The sequence below is a fragment of the Mastomys coucha genome, unplaced genomic scaffold (genome assembly GCF_008632895.1).
Source record: "Mastomys coucha isolate ucsf_1 unplaced genomic scaffold, UCSF_Mcou_1 pScaffold1, whole genome shotgun sequence".
Lineage (NCBI taxonomy): Eukaryota > Metazoa > Chordata > Mammalia > Rodentia > Muridae > Mastomys > Mastomys coucha.
This window is the reverse complement of record NW_022196891.1, coordinates 85,423,344-85,446,615: the sequence shown is the minus strand read 5'-3', so window position 1 is coordinate 85,446,615 and position 23,272 is coordinate 85,423,344. Positions and strand designations below refer to the sequence as shown.

Here is a 23,272-nt window from a genome sequence, read left to right as displayed (position 1 = left end):
GCAGGACAGTATCTCTGCATGTTACAAGCCCAGATATGAATCTATGCACTGGGGTTTTTTTCATGCTGTGATGATGGATTCTGGGGTCCTCATGGGGTTTGCATAGTGTTGTCGTGTGTGTGTGTGTGTGTGTGTGTGTGTGTGTGTGTGTGCTGATTGATGGCAAGGTTCTCAGACCTTTCCAAGGGTTGTGTTATTTTTTTAACTGCTAATGACATCGTACTTGGAAACAAATGAATATATAAGGGGAGAGATATCCAAACCTAGATATACCTAAGAAGTGGGTATAAGCTGAGTCACTAGTACAAAATATTCACCATAAACACCCATTTCTTTAAGTACTGGAGAATAGCTGATGATTTTTAAATATACTTTCCCACTATAAAATAACATTAAAAAATTGCCAATCACATTCTAAGCTGATAAAAATCAATCTGACAACTATCTATATCAGAGGAGAGCCAACTCTTCCAATAAATACCTAGAGGATATTGCAAGTTAAAGAATTTGGAGTGGTGGCTAAGTAGTTCCTTATGTGCCATCAGCTCTGATGTAGCATCAGCAGGGAAGCCATTTAAGATACTTAAACAAATAGGCCTGACTAGGTGTCAATTTAACACTAAGCACAAAACCAGGTGACCAGTCAGATATGACCAACTGGTTGCAGTCTGTTGACTTCTGGGTTACAGTATAAAGAAATGAACATGCTGTATGATATGAATCACCATCAGTCAACATTTTGGAGGCAATACCTTCTAGGTTGTGGTTAGTCATGATCTCTGATGATGACACACAGATTCAGAATAAACCAACTGCTGTTTAGGCCCCAACTGTTAGTGCCTACAAAACAGTCCGTCTGTTGATGTGTTGCTGACTATAAAAAGACATTCCGATTATCCAAGCAACTCAAGTGGAAAGAGAAAGGCTTGAGAGGAGGAAGGGACAGGAAGAAAGAGGGAGGAAGAAACTGGGGATGTACTGTTATGCGCTTAAAAGGCTGATGTTTAACACCTTAATGAAGTTCAGCCTTGGGAATTATTCTAGAACAGGGTTATCCTTTAATGAAGTTTGACAGATAATGAAGTTTGAGTTAGGTTTACTGTAGGTTCATTGATAAAATAGACGGCGCTAGCCTGATGTCTGACTTCAACAGTCAAGATAGGGGTGCATATGTGAGGTCAGAGAGCATGCAGACCATTTCCAGATATGCATTGCTAGGAGCCTGGGGTGGCTCTATGACCATTTGTAAGTTATTGTGTCAGTATGTATTTTTACTTATTTATTGGTGTTTAAGAATGTCACAATGTATATAATGTATTTTGATCAAGGCCACCCTACCCTCCCCTGTAGCTCTCCTCCAACCAATAATCCCTTCTAAAGTATTTCTGAGTATTTCAACAATGTCTCTGTTAAAAAGGATTTGCAACATTGAAGCAAGGTAAAACCTTTACATTATTGTGTGAGTTCTTGTCATAGGGAGACCTTTCCAGAGTCCCCCCCCCCACTCAAAAACCAAACTCAGGAACCTAGGGGTCAGGGGCACAACTGCTTGGTAAAATGAATCTCCTTTTAAAAACAAAGTTAGCCACCACTGTAATCCTTCCTTCTAGCCAACTGCTCTCATTTTAGTGTGTCCTTTCTGAAATAGACTGAGTCGGCATTGTATGAGAGTCCATTTTAAACAAAGCTGAAATAGACCTAATGTCATATACTGGTTCTTCATGAGCCCAGATCTATTTCTCTCCACTGAATAGTAGGGGCGCGCCGTTTTTCCCCTTGCATCCCATTTTTCTCTGCCGGCTACTGTTATTTGGTGTTTGACTGTTATCATTATGAAAGATACAGGCTCTTCCAGTTTGTTATTTGTAGTATTATCTCATGTTTTACAGCATCTTTGCACAACATGCAGGCTACATGAAATATAACTAGAGGAAAGTTCCCGGTGGTATTAATGCATAAAAAAGAACGCGGTTCCATCTCTACTGTCTTTACCCAGCCCAAAAACTGATGAACAGCCAATTTTCCTTTATCACATTAGCACAGCCATGAGGGAAACACATTTGTTCTCGTCAGTTACACTAAAGATACTATTACCAATCTAACATATACATGTTTTATATCAGCAGTATTCTCAGAGCTTGAGAGAGTCAACAATATATTAACAGGAGCATGACAGTTTATTTAAGAAAAGAAAATTGTCTGTGCAGAGGGACAGAAGTTAGAAATGTATGGCTGAAGCCCGGTGCCACTGCTCTAATAAAGGTGATAATTCTTGTGCTTTCTTTATAGCAGGTAGCACTCCTGTGACAGCTCTGTCATATCATTCAAATAAAAATGTTGTCTTTTACAAGTTTAAGGCTACCTTTATTTCGAGTCAGATAGAAAGCACGCTTTTGATTTTCTGCGTCCTATCTGCCACGGCTGTTCAAGACCTTCATCACCTTCTGTTTTTATCAACTCATCACGCCTTTGCTTAGTAGAAGAATTCAGTGTCAGTCACAGCGAATTCCAGAAGATGGTTTCGCTTGCCTGGTCCTTTAAAAATGATTCATGGTGATCCCAAGCTACTCCCCCAACACCAAGCCCTCCCCGACCAACCATCTTTCTATAAATAAGATTAAATCTTTGGTTTTTCTGAACCATGTTTTATGTTACAAGATTGTCCAAACTATTTTACAATTCTGATCTGGAGCGCTATCGCGGCGACACCATGGAGACCATAGTGGCCTTTTGGTAATAGCTCATCCCAGGGCTCCCCCTTGCTGGTTATTGAGGGGAATAGGGATGTATACAATGGGATTGCTGAAGAGATAGCTTCTTGCAAAACCCTCCTATAGCTCTCCCTCTCTGGTGCTGGGCAGATGAGAACGGCCTGCACATATTAGCTGATGTGCTTTGAATTGAGTAAACTGGCAAATCCAGCAGCATTTGCAGAGGGCTTTAAACCGAACCCCTTAAGGGGTCCGCAAGTACATGGAAATAGGTATGAGCCATTCTCAACCCTTTATTCCAGGGGAGCTCCTTATTCTATTTTAACCACTACTTATGTGCTCAATAATATGCCTGGTAAGAGGCTAGACTTATCTATTCAAGTGAAAGAAGGTGAACATGAAAATAGCAATAGAGTTCTAGGCACTATCAGCCTGGGCTTGTGATTAGTAAAGAATATATTTCAAAGGACTTAAGAAGAGCTTGGTGGTGCACACCTGCAATCTCAACACTTGTGCTGCTAAGACAGAAGGTTGCACAGATGAGTGCCAGCCTGGGCTGACTACATGGTGTAACTCTCAAAAACCCTAGAATACATGTAAGTTTTTATATAAATTTTATATATACTTATATATTTATTTTATTATATACATGTATATTAAATGATTTTTTTTTTCTGTCTGGGATAGCAGTACTCACATCAAGAGCCATGGACTACCTAACAAAAACCCCAACACCCCAGGTTTGAGAAGCTTTGTTTGTTTGTTTGTTTTATTTTGAATTGTTGGTCAGGGATGCTCAAGAGACTTCCACACATCACAGGCTGTTTCTGTTGTGCAGTTTGGACCTGGAACCTAGAGGACCCAAGCTGGATTTGACCTGAATGTCTCCTCCATGGGGACTTCTTTCATGGTACTAGGATGTGTCGTGCAAGCTTCCGAAGGACAGAAAGAACCATCAGTATCCAGCTATGGTAGTTATGGCTGACAGCAATGACCCGCATGACAGAATGATCATAAGGATGAAGCAGTGGGGCAATCGCTGCCAGTAACCACAGCTCTCTAACTGGACTAAGTGTCCACTCAACAAGAGAGAGACCATCCCTGGCACTGGACACCTAGACAAGTACCAAGGACCCGAGAAGACATGGATGTTGGGCGAGAACCTACAACCACCACTTTACTAGAGTGGCATAATCTCTAACCACATTGTATACTTGTCCTTATTCCCACAGATAAGTGTATTTCTCACTTCTTCACAAGGAAACTTCTATTTGCAGAGACCATTACACAAAACTACCTCTGAATACCTCAGAGTTATAGAGCCCGATCTCAATGGATATGTCTACAGAACACTCCCACGTTTACGGTTCAAAGATCATTGCAGAAGAAGGGATTAAAAGCTTGTAAGGGCCAGAGGAATAGGGAGCTTGATATGAGATTGTGTCTTTTAGTGGTCAGAGGCTACACCCATAAAGTCTCATCGACATGTCTGCCTAAACAAGACCTGAATTTATAGATATACCCATATACACATAAACATACACTAGTGGACAGTTACTAAAAGGAAAATATAGATAAATCCATCTTGAATAGAAATACCACCCACATACCACTCTCTCAAGAGGCTCTATGTGATAACAAGACATCTCACCTATCAGGTGATGTTTGGATCATCATAAATGACATTAGTTTTTTTTAACATAAATACTGAATTTTAGTGTAGTCAACAGAGCAATGTCCTTTGAAGGAATCCTGTGGCAAGGTACCTTAGAGGGTTCATGTGTGTAGTACATGCATACAACATGTATTTGGAACATTCCTTGAGAAAAGTGATAGCATCTCAATAAAGCCATTTTCTTTAATTCAGCTGGCCTCATCTTAAAGTCAAACTATCTTAGGAATTCTGAAAAACCTCTCTTAAAAAATATTTATTTATTTTATTCTATGAGCATGAGTGTTGCCTTTCTACAAGCATCTGAATCCCTTGTGTGCCTGATACCCTTGGGGCCAGAAGAGGGAATGAGATTCCCTGGAATTAGAGTTACAGATAATCGTGAGCCATCACATGGAACTTAACCCAGGTCTGCAAGAGCAGCAAGTGCTCTTAAACACTGAACCATCTTTCCAGCCTTAGAATAACATCTTCTTAAATAGATTTAACATGAAGTGTTTGGCAACACAACCGAAATTCAAATTCACCTTTAAGAGATAATGGGTTATACAAATACACTGAAAGCCATCTTGAGTGTTAAGGAATTCAATCGGAAAGAAAACCATCCCATCGTGGCATGAACCAGAATTAAAACCAACTCAATAGGGGGAAAACCAGTCTGAGACTTTCTGAAATAGAAATTGTCCTAAAATAAAACATCTATTTCTAAGTGAAAAAAAAAAACAGATTTGCATAAAAGCTCCCACAATACTGCCTATAATTCTTAAGCATAAGACAATTTGTCCCCAAGCTCCATAAAGTTATTTTAAAAATCTCACGTATGTTATATCCCCTTCTCTGAGACCACGTGGAATTCCACCCCACACAACTACTTGCCATTTTTAAATCTAAATGTATTTTTTCTAACTCATTTTATTGGATCGTATCTCAAACTTTCACCATCAGCCAACCTCCAGTTTATGGATGACAGTGTCTCACTGGCTCGTAAGCACTACGAGTCAGTGTCTCTGTGATGAGAGCAAGTTGTTTCCGTAGAGGTATTTGTCTGAACATTTAGGATTATTAAGAACATCTGACCTGCTAATGAGAATTAGTCAGAGAATTGAAAACAACAAAATCCATTCAGGGTCTCAGAAGTCTGAGTGTCCCAGAGCCAGTTTGAATTATCCAATTATAACCGGACACTTAAGTTCAGTTAGCATTTGGAAGGAAGAGCCATTGAGTTCATTAAAGCCATCCATTGAGTCTTTCCTCTGTGACTCTATGGAGTGGTATGGTAAGAAGCCTGGTGACAAGCCTAGCCCTGGGACAGTAGCTAAGAGCTACATCCTGATTCTGATCCATGAAAGAGAGAGGAAGGAAAGGAAGGAGAGGGAGACAGAGGGGAAGGAGGAAGGGAAGGAAAGAGGAAGGAGGGAGGGAGGGATAGAGGGAAAAAAGGAGAAGGAGGGAGAGGAGGAGGAGGAGGAGAAGAGAGATTTCCTCCAGGACCACACCTCCTAATCATAGGAATCCACTCCCAGATGACTAAGTAGTCAAATATATGAGGGCCATTCTTATTCAAACCATGAGCCTATGGGGCCACTCTTATTCAAACTAGCACACTGCTCAGTGTATTCTTGTATTCAGTGTATAGATTAAGCCCTGAGTTGAATACACATTAGACGAGTAATTTACCACTAAGCTGTGTCTCTAGTTCTCCTTCTACTTTGTGTTTTGAGATAGGGTCCCACTAGGTTGCCCCAGTTGACTTCAAACTTGGCAATCTCCCTGTCTCAGCCTGTCAAATACCCACCATGACAGGCCAACACCACCAAGCCTGCCTTCAACCCGTAATTCCACATATATGTGGATCCATGTTTGGACAGTAGAGGCTCTGTAAAGCTGAATTGTGTAACCCTATAGATCCTAGGTCACAGCAATATCCTCTCTCTCTCTCTCTCTTTCTGTCTTTTTCTCATATTCTTGCTTTCTGATATAAGAAGGTTATCAAGGTCTGTTTATTTTTACCTTCCTGCTTTAGTTCTAAAGTCAGTAATTTTTTTTTTCTCCAAGGAACTGCAGCTGATAGGGGCACTTGAGTGATAGGGGCTATTTAGAAGTGAATGTGAGCTGATACTCAATGTAAAAAACAAAAGCACCACCATCTCCACCTCCACCAAAGGTCTCTGCAGTTCAGCTCTGTTAGGATATCCCTATGCCTTTCAGATGTCAGGTTATTCTTCAAATATTTGCTTAGCAAGGTCCTTCTCAGGTCTTCCTGTATTGATTACTTTTCTATTTCTTCAATAAACACCATGACCAAGGGCAACTTCATGAAGAAAGGATTTATTTCTTTTTACAACTCTTAGTCTATTTTGAAGGGAAGTCACAGAGGGAATGGAAGATGGGAACCTGGAGGCAGGAACCAAGACAGAGGCTTGCTTATCCTGTTAACTTTCCCAGGGCTTGCTCAACCTACTTTCTTAAGTGCCCACGGACACCAGGCTGGCATCATCCACAGGGGTCTGGGCCCTCTCACACCAATCATAATTAAGAAAATGTCCTATAGACTTGCCTACAGGCAGCCTGTTGGAGGCGTTTTCTCAGCTGATAATCCTCTTCCCACACAGCGCTAGATTTTGTCAAGTTGACATAAAAACAAGAATAAAGCCAAAGGAATCCACTATTGTCAACAAAAAGATCTAGCACTAACTAGCACACTACCGAAAGCCTGAACATTCTAGACTCGGCCCCTGCTAAGGTCCTCCTCTCTCCTTTGCCCTCATCCCTTCCCCTCCCTCCTCTTCTCCTCCCTCTCTTCCTCCCTCCCTATTTTACTTACTCCTTTCTTTTCTACCTTTCCTATCTTCCATCTTTCTTCCTTCCTCCCTTCCTTCTTTCTCTGTCTTTCTTTCCTTCATCCCTTTTCTTTTTCCTTCCTTCCTCTGTTTCCTTACATCCTTCCTTTTTTCTCTCTCCCTCCTCCCTTCTTTCTTTCCTTCCTTCCTTTTCTGTATCTTACCTTTTGTTTCTCAATCCTTTTGTATATATGTGTGTTTATATTGTGGTGTACACGTAGAGTTAAGTAAGCCCCATTGGTTGTCTGTCTTTCCCCTTCTTCTAGTTTGAGACAAGGCCCTTGAGGGGTAATCCTGCCTTTTTGCCTCCAGCCTTCCCCACAGGAGCCCTGACAGGACCTGACTCACTTTCCTTACATTATGAATATTTGAACTCATGCTTCCGGGCCAAGAGCTATAAGCATTGTGTGGCCTGCCACCCACGTACTTCCTCTCTTCTCAGACCATTCTTTATCCAGGCCAGCCATGCCAGTCTTATGGCATCTTGTTCTCTATCTAGACTAGAAGCTACAGAAAAGGCGTTTTCTGTTTTCCTTCTCTGTGTTACTCCCTGCTGTTCCTCTCTTCCCGAGAAGTACAATTACTACCTGCTGGGCAGCTGCTCAATTTCCTCTGGAAGAATAAAGCTCTGTGGCTAATGTCATCAAAGTATGAGAGTGGTAAAGCCAGTAGATTGAGAAGAACAGAAAAGCTCACTGGCTGCGAGGAAATATTCTCCAAGCCTTCAAGGGCTGCTGAACCCACACCTCTCTCTTTTTACTTTTCTGTCCTCATAAGATCCGATTGCCTTTGTGAGCCTAGAATGAAGACATACTTTCATTATATAAACTCGGGACGTTCCCTTCCCTACACAAATCTCATGCCTTTCATGACCCTTTAGTAGTAAGAGATGGCTATTTTGAACATGTTTATTTGTCTGTCTCATTTTGTTTTGTTCTCGCAGAGTCTCACTCAGCAGCTCTGACTGTCCCTGAACAATGTACCCCTAGGCTTGCTTCAACCTTGTGGCGATCCTCCCGTACCTCGACTTCCAGAGTGACGGGTTTCCAGGCATGGGTCTCCACATCCAACTTAGTGAACATTTGAATGTGTGGGTTTCAAAGTCACCCTTTCTCCTTCAAATTCTATCCAGTTATGCTTTTATATATCTTTAAATGGTAGCAATAAAGTAGAACACCATCCAGCCCCTTGTGCCTGAAGGAGGGTAATGAAAATGGCAGGTGTTGTCCTTCTGAATTTGGAGAACAAAGTAATTCTGCCAATGGATGAGCTCACTGCTTGCCCAAAGTCAAATGACCTTCAATCAAGTCCCTCCACATGTACAGACATAATCATGTCTTTGTTCAGTTCAGCCCTAACTGCTGTCTTAAGGATCCCATGTCATTTGTGCGAAGAGACAGAGCTGCAACAACAAACAGAATCAAATTCCACTTGCTGCTTGAGTTACAGCTGATGAAATTTTAAGATGAACTATTCTATTCAATAAATGGTTTTATTACTGCGATTGTGTGTGTCTGTGTATGTGTGTATATGTGTGTGAGAGAGAACTCATGCACAGGGGCATTTGGAAACCGAGGTTGATGTCTCGTACCTTTCCTCTACGAATCACTACTGTTTTGAGACAGTTTTTCTTATAGTAGCTATGGCTCACTGGTTGAGCCAGACCGGCCAGCAATCCAGTTCTAGGAATCCTCTGTCTTCATCTGCTCAGGGCTTCGACTGTAAGCACATGCTTGGTACCTGGTTTCTAGGTATGAACTTAGATCTTCCAGCTTGCAGAGCAAGCATGTTATGGACTGTATACCTCCCTCAGGCCTAGATGCCAAGTTTAGTTAACCTCTTTCAGACACCTGGGTCATGAAACCTGACCTTGAAGGTATTCTAGAATGAAGGATGTGGGTTCAAAGTGGCCTTGGTTTAGAGCTCTTTCTGTCCTGATGCAGGTTAGACAGTTCATACTAGAGTCTTGTCTCAGCAATGGAAAAGAACATACATTTAATTTGCCTTGAACAATGTATAAATAAAGTAGAATCTATTAAAGGTCACTCAATAAAATTTTTAAAACTTATTTGTCTGTCTGTGTATCCCTCTGTGTATGTGCATATGTGTCTGTATGTTCTTCTGTGTGTGTGTGTATGTGCTTGTGTAGTGTGTGTCTTTGTATGTGTGTGTGGCATGTACATGTGTATAGTGTGAATGTGTGTGTTTGCATGTGAGTGTGTGTGTGTGTGTAGATCCCCAGAGAGACCATGATGCCCACAAAGGAGGATTCCATCACCATTCCAGTTGCAGACAATTGTGAGCCACACTATATACATACTCAGAACTGAATTTATGTCTTCTAGAAGCTTAGTAAACACTCCTAATGACTAAGCCATCTCTCTAGGCCCTTAAAGGGTCAGTCTTAAATTAAAGCCTGAATACAAAAGCAGGTGTGGGTCAAATGCAGAAATAGTTAATGCTGTCCAATCTTTTACTCTTTACTGAGGGGAAACTATCTTTTGCCATTGATTTGCTATAACAAAAATTTTATAATATTATAAAAAATTAGATAGTGGAATTGGATTGCCAAATTTAATGAGTATTTTACATATATATATATATGCACACACATATATATTTTATATATGTATATTATATATATGGAATACATATATATCCCATAAAATTTGTTTATATACATAAATATTCTAGAAAATTTTTTATATATAATATATAATATACTAGTATATAATATATAACATATATTGTCAAATCTAATATGTATTCTAGATAATAGTAATATATAATTATGTATTATTAATAATATAATTAATACAATATTAACATATATACTATATATAAAACTTTCATATATATATATACACACACACACACACACACATATAGAAATGTAGATATGGGTGTGTGTGTTTGTGTGTGTATTCTCTTATAAGTCATACTTATTTATTTAGTCTAAGTATTTTGTCCCAAGCTATTTTCCCCCTTGGTATGCAGCATGGCTTGAAGCTATCTGGAGACTCAGTGTAACTGTGCGTTGGTACACTTGCAATGTCCATAAAGGCCAAACAGACCTCAGATGTGTGAGGGCCAGATAAAAATTCTTAGTATGAAAAGCATTCATTTGTTTATTTTGCTCATTAGAAGGGAAAAGTAATGAGCTTACAAGTACTTTCATAATTGTTTAAAAGAGAATCAAGCATGAAGGGAGGTATTAGAGGAGGAGACAATTAAAAGGTGAGGTGGAGAATTACCATGGCTACAGTATCTAACTGAGAAAGAGCAGCATAGCACCCATTGTCTCCCCAGGATGCTTCCAGCTAAGCAGATCTCCTAATTCTTACAACAATGGATATTTATAAATTAGTATGACTTCCTGCCCATGGAAATGTAATTAGGCTTATGCAGTAGCTTAGTACCTTCCACCAATTCACCCCAGAGTTAGAATTTACATTTATTTAATTTAAGTTGTGATCTAAATAATTATGAGAGTTTTCTTTTCTTAATAATGAAGTGTAAGGATTAAGAGATGTGGGGTTAACTGACTATGTTGTCAGTCAATTCTCAGCTTAACTGCTATCTCCCCAGGGAGCCTTGTGATACTCACACAGACCTGCATCTCCCCAGGGAGCTCTGGGACGCTAAATCATCACCTACTGACCTTTTATCATACTGTTCTGTTTGGTTTCCTTACTTTCCATTTTTCTATTTTCTGTTGATTTAGGGTTCTGCTCTTTTATTCATTTATTCATCCTTCAACATGAACACACACACATTCACTCACACACACACACACACACACACACACACACACAAACACAAACACAGGGTGGTGGCTTGAAGCAAATATGTCCTCCATAAATTCCTGAGTTTGAACACTCAGTTGGTAGAACGGTTTTGTTTGTTTGTTTGTTTGTTTGTTTGTTTATGCATGCATGCTTTCTACATTTACAAACTATTTTTAATAAAAACAAATTAAGAATTAAGGTTGGGGATATTGCTCAGTTGAAAGAGTACTTGTCTCGTATGCAGGGAGCTCTGGTTTCAATCATTAGCGCTATATAAACCACAGACTGGAGTGGATACACATAATCTCTGCACTGGGAAAGTTCACATGGAAGCAGCAAAATTTCAAGGAAAGGGGCTGGAGAGTTCACTCAGTACTTAAGGGTATTCATTGTTGCTTACCCAGAATACACAGCTTCAATTCCTAGGACCCAATGTTAGCTCATAATCATTCGTACTCCAGTCTCAGAGGTTCTAATACCCTCTTCTGACATCCAAAGATATATACTTGGCACACATGTATACATGTAAGCTAAATGCTCCTACATATAAAATAATACATAAATTCTTTTTTTTGATGTCAAAGTCAGAGTTTGAAGCTAGTCTAGAATACTGTGTGACCCTCACAAAAATGGGCTGGCAAGATGATTCAGTGGATAGAGCTATGGGCCTGGTGATCTGAGATGGATCCTTGTGACTCGTATGGTGAAAAAAACAGGACAGACTTTTGCAAACTGTCCTCTAACTTTCACATGGATATGATAGCATCACACACACAGACACACACACACACATACACATTCACACACATGCACACACATACTCACACTCACACACACACACACACAATCACATACACATGAGCATCTACAGGAAAAAAAAGTAGTTCTTAGGCTTTTCTCATGTTTTCCTTTATGAAAATAAGTTTATCAAAAGTATATCAGAAAAGAAGGGATCTAAAAAGAATTCCACAGATACAAGACATTACTCTCAGCTGGGTAAGCATTCAAAGGTTGATCACCACCTAACTCCATGCCAGCAAAAGACAACAGTCAAACCAAAAAACGTTCGCGTTACCTTAAGGAATTATATAAGTAAACCATACGGAGACCAGTCAGTGAGTGTTGACTCTACTGCACTATCCTGACTTTTAAAACAACAGTTACAGAGGGCCAATCAGCAAGATAGTCAAGCAATTAAATTCACTTGCCTTCAATCTTCACCTCCTAGACTAAGAATTCATTGACTATGGACCCCTGTGATGCAAACCAGGAAGCTATACCTGCAAGTTCTCCTACACATACTTGCCATAGCATTTACCACTTCACCCACAAAACATGCATGTGCCTACACACAATAAATAAATAAATACAGAGTAACAAAAATATTTAATGATATTCTGTGATGTGTTGATATGATAAGGACAATTCAAATATAAAGATTCCATTATTGTATATTGGGCTAAGCCCATTTATCTCAATGAGCACAAGACTATAGACCAGTTTTATTATCTTTCGAAGTATTTGAACAAGGTGGGGTAAGAACTGCAAAACACATTATGTGCCTCAACAGATGGAAGACAACAAGAGACAATTCCTTCTATTGACAAGAACCTAAGGGTCAGACATGCTGGTGCAGCCTTCCGTAGGATTCTGCTGTAGTCAAACATTTTCTGAAGGCTGAAGGCAGTCTGTCAATATGTACCCAAAACACAGTTATGCACACTCTTCGAGTCAACAACTGCATCTCTGAAATTTACCCTAGCAGTGTGTTGAGAGGAGAGTGCCAGGTGGAAATCATTAATTTATAGCATTCTCAGATCACTCCCTTCTCTTACTCAGAAGGCTGTGCATGGGAATTCAGGAAGTGGTCAGTTCTGAGGATGAATCTGTAATGGTAAAGGACAAAAGAACGGGGAAACAAACAGACAGACAGACAGACAAATAGGAATTCCACTATGAACCAGAGATCCCAAGACAGGACGAGGCCTGCAGACTGCAAATCCATCTACATCCAAAAGTTACTTTAGGAGTGGATATGTCTTCAGAAAGAGAGTGTGGACTACGGCTGAATGATTTTAAAAATTAGCAAAATGAGAACGCATGGCCGTCACTTGAATGACCGTTTAAGAAAAGAAGGATTTGAGCATTTGAGCCATTGATTTGCATCCCAGGGTGAAGCATGCCATCTTGGTAGAAGCATAGAATGCAGGCCACTGGCTTCATGCAGACAGCAAGACCCCTATGGGAGTCCTGGGACAGATATCCAGCCCCTAAGTACAGCCTGATGGTCGACTTCATATCCTTGTCACTTTCCAACCTAATCTTCTTGATAAGAGTAAGCACAGGCGGGGCTAGAGAGATGGCTCAGCGGTCACAAGTGCTGCCTTCTCTCCCAGAGGTCTTGAGTTCAATTCCCAGTAACCACACGGTAGCTTACAACCATCTATAATGGGATCTGATGCCCTCTTCTAGTGTGTCTAAACACAGAATATATATAATATATTTAATATATAATAAAATATATGTAATATATATTCCTAAGCTTTAGAAAACTCTCCCGTATTCATCTCATAAACCAGATCCAAGGGCCTCCGAATCCCACTGCCAGGCAGTCACAGCAAGGCCCCTGTTGCTTTGGTACTCAACTTCCATTTCTTTGTATTTTCAGTTGTATCATTGGTGAGACCAAACACCTGATCAAAATAACTCAAGAAAAAGAAAGATACCTCCATTCATGGTCAATGGTTTTAATCTGTCAGTGTATGAAAAGAACAGCAGAGAAGCTTACCTCCTGGCAGCCAGAGAGCAGAACAGAGCAGTACTAGAGCTGAAAAGAAAGATGCCCACCAGGACATTTCCTACCAGTGTTTACCCCCTCTAATGAGACCCTACTTCTCAGACATTTCCCAATATGGTGCAATTCGCAGACAAGGTAGGCATCACGTTGACCAAAAGTTGATTATGTAGAGAAACGTATGGGTTAAAACTGAAATGTCCGTTATATCTAGAGACTGCTCCTTAGGAATCCCTCACAGATTCAGCCAGGCTACATGGTCAGTGAGCCCCAGGGATCCACCCGTCCCCCAGTACCCAGCATCGGGATTAGAAGTGCTCATCACCACCCAAGCTCAGCTTTTTGGAGCTCTCATTTACAAGGCAAAGAACTTTACAGCTGGATTCATCTCCTCGATCCAGAGATTTTTGTTGCCATATCCGCAGTTATTTAGAGCTGATTCCTCGCAAGGGAGACCAGGCAAGACCAATACTATTGCAGTTAGGCAATTTTCTTCAGATGCGGACTATTTTCTAAATAGCGGGCATGAAAACTCTGGCTGTGGAATACTTTTAATAGAACATGTAGCCTCCAAGTGGGACACGTGCTTTTAAAATTTAATGAAGGAGATGCTCACGGTATGGAGGCTTTAGGTAGCAAGCCAAATCAATCAATCAATCAATCAATCAATCAATCAATGAGCTACTTGATGCCCTTTACAGACTCTTAAACATTAAAATCTATTTTATAGCTAGCTATACTTCCAACATCTATCACTGGATCTTTAGTGCCCTAGTCCACCAGAGGCAGAGGCAGACGTAAAGGACCTTGTTTTAACATTTAACTTGAAGAGAGTGATCCACCTGTGTGCCCCGCTCCTGCCTTCCTCTCTCTTACATTAGTATAAGGATAACTCTGATACTCAAGGGGGACTAAAAACCACCCAGCTGAACAGCACCAGGCTCTTCTGAACTTCTAACTTTCTCTTTTGTCCAAACCTCCTGAGAATCAAGCTGTGTCACACTTAATTCACTCTCTCCTAAACAACGTCAGAGAGAAAGAAAAAAGAAGACTACATCCGATAGTAAGCTATGTAAAGACAAACTTTCACAGATGAATATAGTTGTAACTATTATTTTGTCTTTAATAAAACAAAGTCAATTTTTACATAAAGCAAAGGGATGTAAAGGTCGTCTCCAAATGAGGAAACAAGGCTATGATAAGGCACTAACACTTGTTCTGTTAACTCAAGTGGCTTTAATGTTCTATCGTCTCGGGAAGTCTAAAGAATCAACTCAAGCTGTGGGTTGCAAGCCTTTTAGGGGTCAAATGAACCTTTCATGGGGATTGCATAGCAGATGTCCTACATATCAGATATATGTACATTATGATTTATAATAATGGTAAAATTACAGTTATGGAGTTGCAACAAAAAAAATTTATTATTGGAACCATATTAAAGGGCTACAACACTAAAAAGGTTGAAAAAGACTGATCAAAAGCCATGTTTGAAGTCTTTATCTAAGGAGTTTTCTCTTTCTGGGAAACCCACCAAGCATTTATCATGATGCTTCTTATTGCTGTTAACAGCCAGCCAACCTCGTTGTTTGACAATTAATACTGTATATTAATATCATGACATTGGATCTGGAGGGATGACTCAGCGGAGAAGAGCTCTCAAGGGACACATATGAGACACTGAGTTCGGATCCCAATGGCTGTGTAACAAGCTGGGAGTGGTCAGCTTGTAAATGCAGCACTGAGAGAGGTGGAGGCTGGAGATCAGAACCTCTGGAGTTTCCGGGCTACTGGCATAGCTCTGGCTTTCACGAGAGATCATGTGTCAAGTGACCAAGGCAGAGACTGATACGGTAGGATGCACTGGTAGCATCCACATTTGAATGCACTCGCACATACATATGTATATATCACACACATGTACGCACAATAGTCAAGACTTTACAAATCCAAATCACGAGGGTATTCCAAATGATTTAATCTAAAGGTGACTTATTGTATATAGGAGCCACCTCCCACACTTCATGAGAGGTCTGCACATGACCTTGCTCTCAGTCGCACCAAAACCCAAATGCCGTGTTAACAGGCGTAGGGAATGGGCTTCAAAGAATGCCTCAGGAGAAGCCGGAGAAGAAACTAGAGGGAACCCGTAAGTGCACATGTGCACATACCACTTGATGAAGCTTCTGCCAGGGACACTTAGATTCTATTTCCTGCTAGGAGTTCTTGCCATTTCAGCTTGAAGTATATGGAAGACAGACTAAGAAGGTAACTCGGTGTTAACATTGAGTAATATATAGTAATTGTGTGTGTGTGTACACATATATATACATATATACAAGTACATTGAACATATATGTGTATAGTATGTGTACTTGTATCATATTCACAGCCTAAGAACAAAAGCATCAAAAACAGTGGTCAATATGGTACAAAACAATTCAAAGATACCAGACAAGATGGGCCTTGGATGTTTAGTATAAAGAAAAAAAGAAAAGATTCTTAGATGAAATTGAGTAGTTTATAACGTCATGCCTGTGTATGTGTATGTGTTTGTATAACAAAGGATTCCTGAGATAGATAGATAGATAGATAGATAGATAGATAGATAGATAGATAGATAAGACAAGTAGATGGAGAGAGATAGATAGAGAGAGATATAATTGTTATGTTTTCTTTTTTTTCTATGTGTTTGATATGTGTTTTCATATGTGTATAGGAGCATTTATACATGTATATACATGTATGTAGAGGCTAAAAATTGATGTTGAGTGTTTCTTCCTTGGTTGATTATCACCTTACTTTATTTCTTGAGACAGACTTTCTCAATGATTGCTCAGCGATTCTACAAGACAAACTGACCAGTGAACTCCAGAGATACTTCCATCTCCATCTCCCCAGAACTGAGATTACAGTTACAGACTGAGACTGGCTGAGTTACAGCCAGTCATATCTGGCTTTTTATATGGGTGCTGTTGATCCAAACTCATATTTATATGGCAGGAACTTTACCAACTGAGCCATCTTTCAGTCTCTTAATTTTTCAAAAGAACAAATTAGCCCTTCTATGATTAAAATGTTTGTTGGTCCTGGTTGGTTCAACGCACTTCTATCAATAGAGTACAGTTCTCTCCATTTAATTACTTGCAAAGTATTTCTGCAAGGGATAAACTTACTACACAAGATTTTTCTCATTATAATAAAACAAATTTTATCTTTTGATCTTGAATCTCATATTTCATTAAAGTAGATTCTTAATTGCATATTCATTAACTTCTTAACCTGCTTTCTTTCTTTTCGATACTTGCATAATAGCCATTAGTTTCTTTTAAAAAAAATTACATGTTGAAAAGATTTGTAGCCAAGACTATAGGAAGTAAACACATACACACACACCAATTATTTACTTGGCACCAGTCTCCAACCATGCCCTCTGAGGAGAGCATGGGGTGTCAAACGCACCCTGTCCTCCCTCAGGCACTCACTCTGCACAGTGCCCCTGTGACTTAAGAACCACTGCAAAACAATTTGGTTTGTAAGATCTAGGCAGCGCCCCTCCTGATGGCAAGGCATCGGCAGACAAAATAATGACTTGAGTTTCCTCCCGCCTCTCACCTGTCAGTGCTTTTAGTTGCTGTCAGTAAAAGAGAAACAAAAATTTAAAAACTGTCAGTTTTAAGAGAATAAGACAAGGAATGCCAGGAAACGCAGAGGAAGTAATTTTGAAAACTCTTTTCCCCACTTGAGCTTAAGTTCTTCTCCTATGTGAAATGTCTAACTACATCGCTGGAATTGTTTGATGTCTTAAACCGGAGGTTCCAAAGTAGATTGAAATCTGTGAGCAAAACGTGCTTGCTTTAAAATCATAGTGTTGAAGCCAGGGCCAGGGCGAGGCAAATACTGCTGCCACTCAGCCAGTCAGAGAAAGGGATTCTGGGGATTTGCAGTCTTTTTTGTAGAGAGGAGGAGATTAGGCTTAGATTATGAGATCTATGCATCCCTGAAGTTTCCCGGTCAGCTGCTGTGTGAGTTTAAGGAAACTGTAACATCCAGGCATGATACCATAATGAGTGGATTCCCAATATCACCATATTCCCTGCTCAGCATAAACCCACTACACTCGATTATGGCCCAGTTTAATATTTAGAAATGATACTGTTTTGCAATGTCTTATAGTGTGCTTGAATGTACATTCAATACTTCAATAGAGATATTTTAGAACGAGTGATTTAAATTATAGTCATCTTAAAACGACAAAATAGTCTTGAAATGGATAATTTCAGATGTAAATATTTAAAGAATACTGCCAAAGTTAAAAGACTGATGAAAATAAAGGAGTTGTGATATAGAAAGTGAGGGTTTACTGACTAGTAATTCTAATAATATATCAAATTTGAAGACAGTTTATTAGAATGTGACCTCTCCCCTCCAAGCAACTGAGCATTTTTCTGCTGTAGAATGTGACAATTGTTCACTAAGTTTCCTGAAAATCTAGTCTATATTTAGTGTATTTAATGAAATTAAAACTGGAGAGCTCACACCCACATACACACACCAAATCCCCCAAAAAGTGGAGAGCACACATTACACTTATTAAAATAGTGAGAACGAGTCATCAGACCTTCTGTCCCGAGAAGCAAAGGGGACTGACGAGAACATCAGCTGAGAATATATTTAAATATGATTCACACATGCAGTATTAGGGAAGGGAAAACAGGATATGAAATAAACATTAGGCATCAACTCCTAGCTCACTGTCAAGAGCACGCCCAAGCTGCTAACCACGGAGTTCAGTGGAAGGTAACTATCTGTCAAATGTAATCTGCGCGAGTGAATATGCTTAAGCTGGTGCCGTGAATCAACCAGAATTGCTTTGGTCTTATTGACATTCCATTGCAAGGAGTTGCAGCTCATCTGGGCCAGTAGACAGTTTGACAAAACCAAGAGAGCTCCCAGTGACATCGAGCTTTAAATATAGATGCAACTCTCATCAGAATCCACAAGGACTCAACTCTCTGATCCTCAACATTGTCTGCTAAAGTGGGTCAGCCAGGTGTCAACTGGTCATAGAAGACCGGAAATTCTGTCCTATTGCTCACAGTGGCCAGGCTGCCCCGTTAGCAGATCAGTATTGGTCTTTAAAAAAAAAAAAATAATGACTATAGATTTGATTGACAGGTCAAGTCGGCTGGGTTAATCTACAGCTTCTATTGCATCCTGCATAATCCCATTTCTTTCCTTTGCCTTTTGTGTTTCCATTAGAGACCTGCTCCCTAGTACATCTTAACAAATAATTGCCAGGCACTGGGGGGAGAAATCCAGAGGGTCAATTTTAAACAATGTTTTCCAGATAGCTTTTGTCATGTATGAAGTTTGTCTATGCACTGTGTTCTACCACCAAGAGAACCAAGGTGGGTGAGGTTAAATGTCTTTTTCTTAGAGTCGTTTACCCTGGGCCTTGCTCCCTCTTCAGCAGAAGTCTGCCAGTGCCCATAGGCTTTTGTACCAGGTCTTAATCTTACACTGAACAAACATTCCCACCCGTCCATATTATCCATCGAGGAAGCCCTGTTGGCTACCATATTGTCTGTGATACCTGCTTGCTATTGTTCAACACTCTCATTCATCCAGTGCCTCAGTCGGGCATTACATGGTGATAGGAAGCCCACATCTCATCACATGGCTCCCACAATCACCACGATGTCCGGGTAACAAGCCATTAGTAATCCGTAATAGCAATGAAAACAGATTGACGGAGTCTGAGGTTTCGGTTGCAGACGTCTTTTCTCTGCCTCCTTCAGAGCCAGCGCCTACATGGAGAGAGCCTTGACTGGATGAGGGGCTCAGAGACTCAAAGGGGCAAATAGCTTCATCAGCAGTGTTATGGAAACACCACCATTTGCCAGGAGTTTGTAGGATAAATGGCTCAATTAAGGATGAATCTATAAACTTCCACATTAGGAAAAAGGGATAATCCAGAGTGCTTTAGTTTTCTGAACTCTCTCACTCCAGTCTTTCCCTTAACAACGCCCTGTGTCTTCCCCCAGGGACTCTCTGCTTCTACTCCTGTACCTTAAGACACAAGGCTGTGTGGAAGTTCACCCCAGTGCACTGTTTAAGTAAAAGCATGTGTAGGTGGATGTCCTAGGGGCCAAGAATGAATTGTGTCTAGAACTATGTAAAAACACGCATTTACAAGTTGCAGGGAGATTGGTTACTATTAGAGGGAACTTACTTGGTTCTTCTTTTCCTGTTTTATTTTCCAAGCATTTGAAAATGGTGCTCAAAGAGCTGTTCTTTTCTCCCATGTGGATCTTAGAGAGAACTGCCTCAAACCCACCAACTTCCACACAGAGTGACCGCCTCTCAGGGTCATCAAGCTAAAGTGCATCAAGCAAAAGGACTGGATTCGTTTGCTAGGAAATGGCCACGGTGGTTAATGTTATCCCCTGACTCAGGCAGAACATATTGTGGCCCACCCTGACTTCTGCACAGGAGCTTGCTGCTATGGCTGTGTCCCAAATGACTACTGTGCTGAAGTCATTTCTTCTATCAACACAAGCTAGGATAATCTCAAGAAAATTCATTTGAGAAAATGTCTCTTTATGATTCACCGGTAGGCAGGTCTGTCTAGCATTTTCTTAATGAATGACTAGTGTGGGAGTGCCCAGTCCACTGTGTGTGAGGCCACCCTGGGCAGGTGAACCAGGGCTTTATAAAAATGCAGGCTGAGTAAGCCAGTTTATTACCACATTTAATCACAAAAAAAGCATTTTTAATTTGTCTTTACATTTTCTTTTACTTTTTTTGTTTTGACTTGTGTATGTGTTGGGGGGAACATGCAGTACTTTTTTTGTTTGGTTTTTGTCTTTGTTTTTGTTTTTGGAGACAGGGTTTCTCTGTATAGCTCTGGCTGTCCTGGAACTCACTCTGTAGACCAGGCTGGCCTCAAACTCAGAAATCTGCCTGCCTCTGCCTCCCAAGTGCTGGGATTAAAGGCATGTGCCACCACCGCCCAGCAGGCATGCAGTACTGAGAATAAAATCCAAGTGCTTATCCTTGGCATGCGCACTCTCCACCATTAAACTCTATTTCAGCCCCTGAAATTCTTTGAAGAGTTCCCTTTTCTCAAATTGTCACCAACTTAGAAACTTTATATAACTGATGTACAAAAATTATCTGTCCCTTGTGGGATATTGTGAAGTATTGTAACACAGGCATATAATAAGTATTGCATAAAATAGATGCCGAGAAATGGTTTTCTTCTTTCTATGGCACTGGGGATTAAACCAAGAGGCCAGAAGACGACTGACAATTGCTTCCCACCGGAACTCTCCCAGCCCCACACACCTGGTGGTGCTCAGACCTTCTTTCTTGCTTTTCTTCCTTTTTTTAACCTTAGAAACACTTATATTTTATCTAATAATATTTTTAAACTGTCGTATACTCAATATTTGGCATATTGTCCCATAATGATATTTTCCATGTAAGAATATGGTAACTTTGAGAATAATTTCCACAAACCTAAATGCCCTCTCAACACTCGCTGGCTTTCTCACTAACCCCCTTTGTTTCATTAGGGCAATTTTTGCTTCCATTTCATGGCTTATGTATGTACATGATTTAATTTATCTTTTAAAAATGTATGATTCACAACAGAGAACAAACAAATATTTACCTTGGCGAGACTGACTTAACGCACTTAAGCAGATTGTCTCCGCGTGTGTCTATTTTCTTCTTTGTTTAATGGCCCACTAATTACTCAGTTGTGTTATATAATTTCCATGAACTTACATGAGTCCTGCTGCTTCTGTTTTTGATTTCTCAATGGTAAAATTAGTTTGTGAGTTATATCTTGATGCACTTCAGAGAAAGTGCCATGTTCAGATGAGGAGATTGTATCTTCTGCAGCATTTAGAGGCCATGTTAAGCAGATGTCAGTTAGGACCAGTTGATCTATCAAGTGATTCAACTAAGATTTTCTCTCTCTCTTTTTTTAAAAAGACATCCTATTGGCTATGGCAGGGCCCTGAAACTTCTGCTATAGTACGGGATTAATTGGTGTTCTTGTACAGTTCCAAATACCTTATGGAATTGAATGTTCTAGAGTTCAGTGTAAGAATAATGCTAACTACGAGATCCTCCTCTTCACTGGTTCCTTAGGTCACAGTGAACAGCTCACCTAGTTTTGATTTGAATTTTCATTTGTCATAATAGATCTGTGGCCATGCTTGCTTTCCAATCCTACTTGCTCAGAAACCCTGTTATCTATCCCCTCATTGCAAGGGAGCGTCTGTCTAAGTTGAGATGTCCTTGGAGGCAACATGTAAATGGTTCCTGCTCTTTAAACCAGTCCACCACTTTAGGAGTCTGATAATAGAATGGAGGCCCCTAATACCCAAAGTTATTTGTGTATGCAAATTATTTTTGTTACTTTCTGCAGTGTTCTGTTTTTCTATTCAGTGTTTTCTACATTATCTACGCTTCAGTTTTTCTTCCCTTTAGAATCACAGAAGCATACGTATTTCCAGACAGTTGGAAGGAGTCTTTGAAATACTTTCTTGAGTACTCAATAAAAGGTCAACATTCCTTTTCTTTCTTTTGATTGTCAGATTTTCTTCCTCAGCTATGACACAGGTTGTTGAATGAACTAACCTGGCTTGTGGGTTACTGTCTTCAAGAGCTTGAAATATGCCATCCCATGATCTCCTGGCTTCTATGGATTCTTCTGAGAAATTTGCTATAATTCTGATGGATTTACTTTCATAGGTGACTTGATGCATCCATCTTGCCACTTTTCTTACTTTTCCTTTAGTCCTCTTAGTCAAAATGTGACGGGAGTTTCTTTTCTGGCCTGTCTGGTCTTTTCTGTCCAGTGTTCTAAGCGCCTCCTTAAACCAGACAGTCACCTACTTCCTCATAATTGAGGACTCTGACACAGTGAGTTTTTTTTTAATCCATTGTTTGCTCACCCAAAGATTGTCTTTTCCCTTCATGAATTGTGGTCTTTCGATGAAGTGCTATAGATGTCATACACTGTGACATCTTCTTATCCCATTTTGTCAGTGTCTGTATTTTGCCATTTGTCTGTCATGTCTTCCATCCTCAAAAGTCTTTTACCACGTGGTCTATTCTGTTGGATAGGTTTTTGAGTAGGAGGCTGTGGGGTTCACATGGAAGTCATTGTACAGTGTGAATGTGTGGGTCCTTGTGAACGTGGGTTCTCATGCCTGATTTCAGATCGTCTGCCTTGGCCATGAAGCATTTTCCTTCTTGCTGAAGCTGCTTTCTAAGTACTTTAGAAACATTTGATTTTACGAATTCAGATTTTCTTTTGGCAGCGTTTCTCTTAATTGAACTCTTATTTCTTTCTCCTACTCTTAACTTCACTCAGCTACTCCCTGTAATCTCCTTTAATCCAGTTGTTCTTTGGGGGATTTAACCTATTTCACTCTCAATGGAATCCAGTC

General features: G+C 40.1%; 1 protein-coding gene across 1 annotated transcript in view; it reads right to left on the bottom strand.

Moving 5' to 3' along the window:
* Nucleotides 1-23,272, bottom strand: part of Ush2a (usherin) — a 689,504-nt gene that overhangs the window by 639,187 nt on the left and 27,045 nt on the right.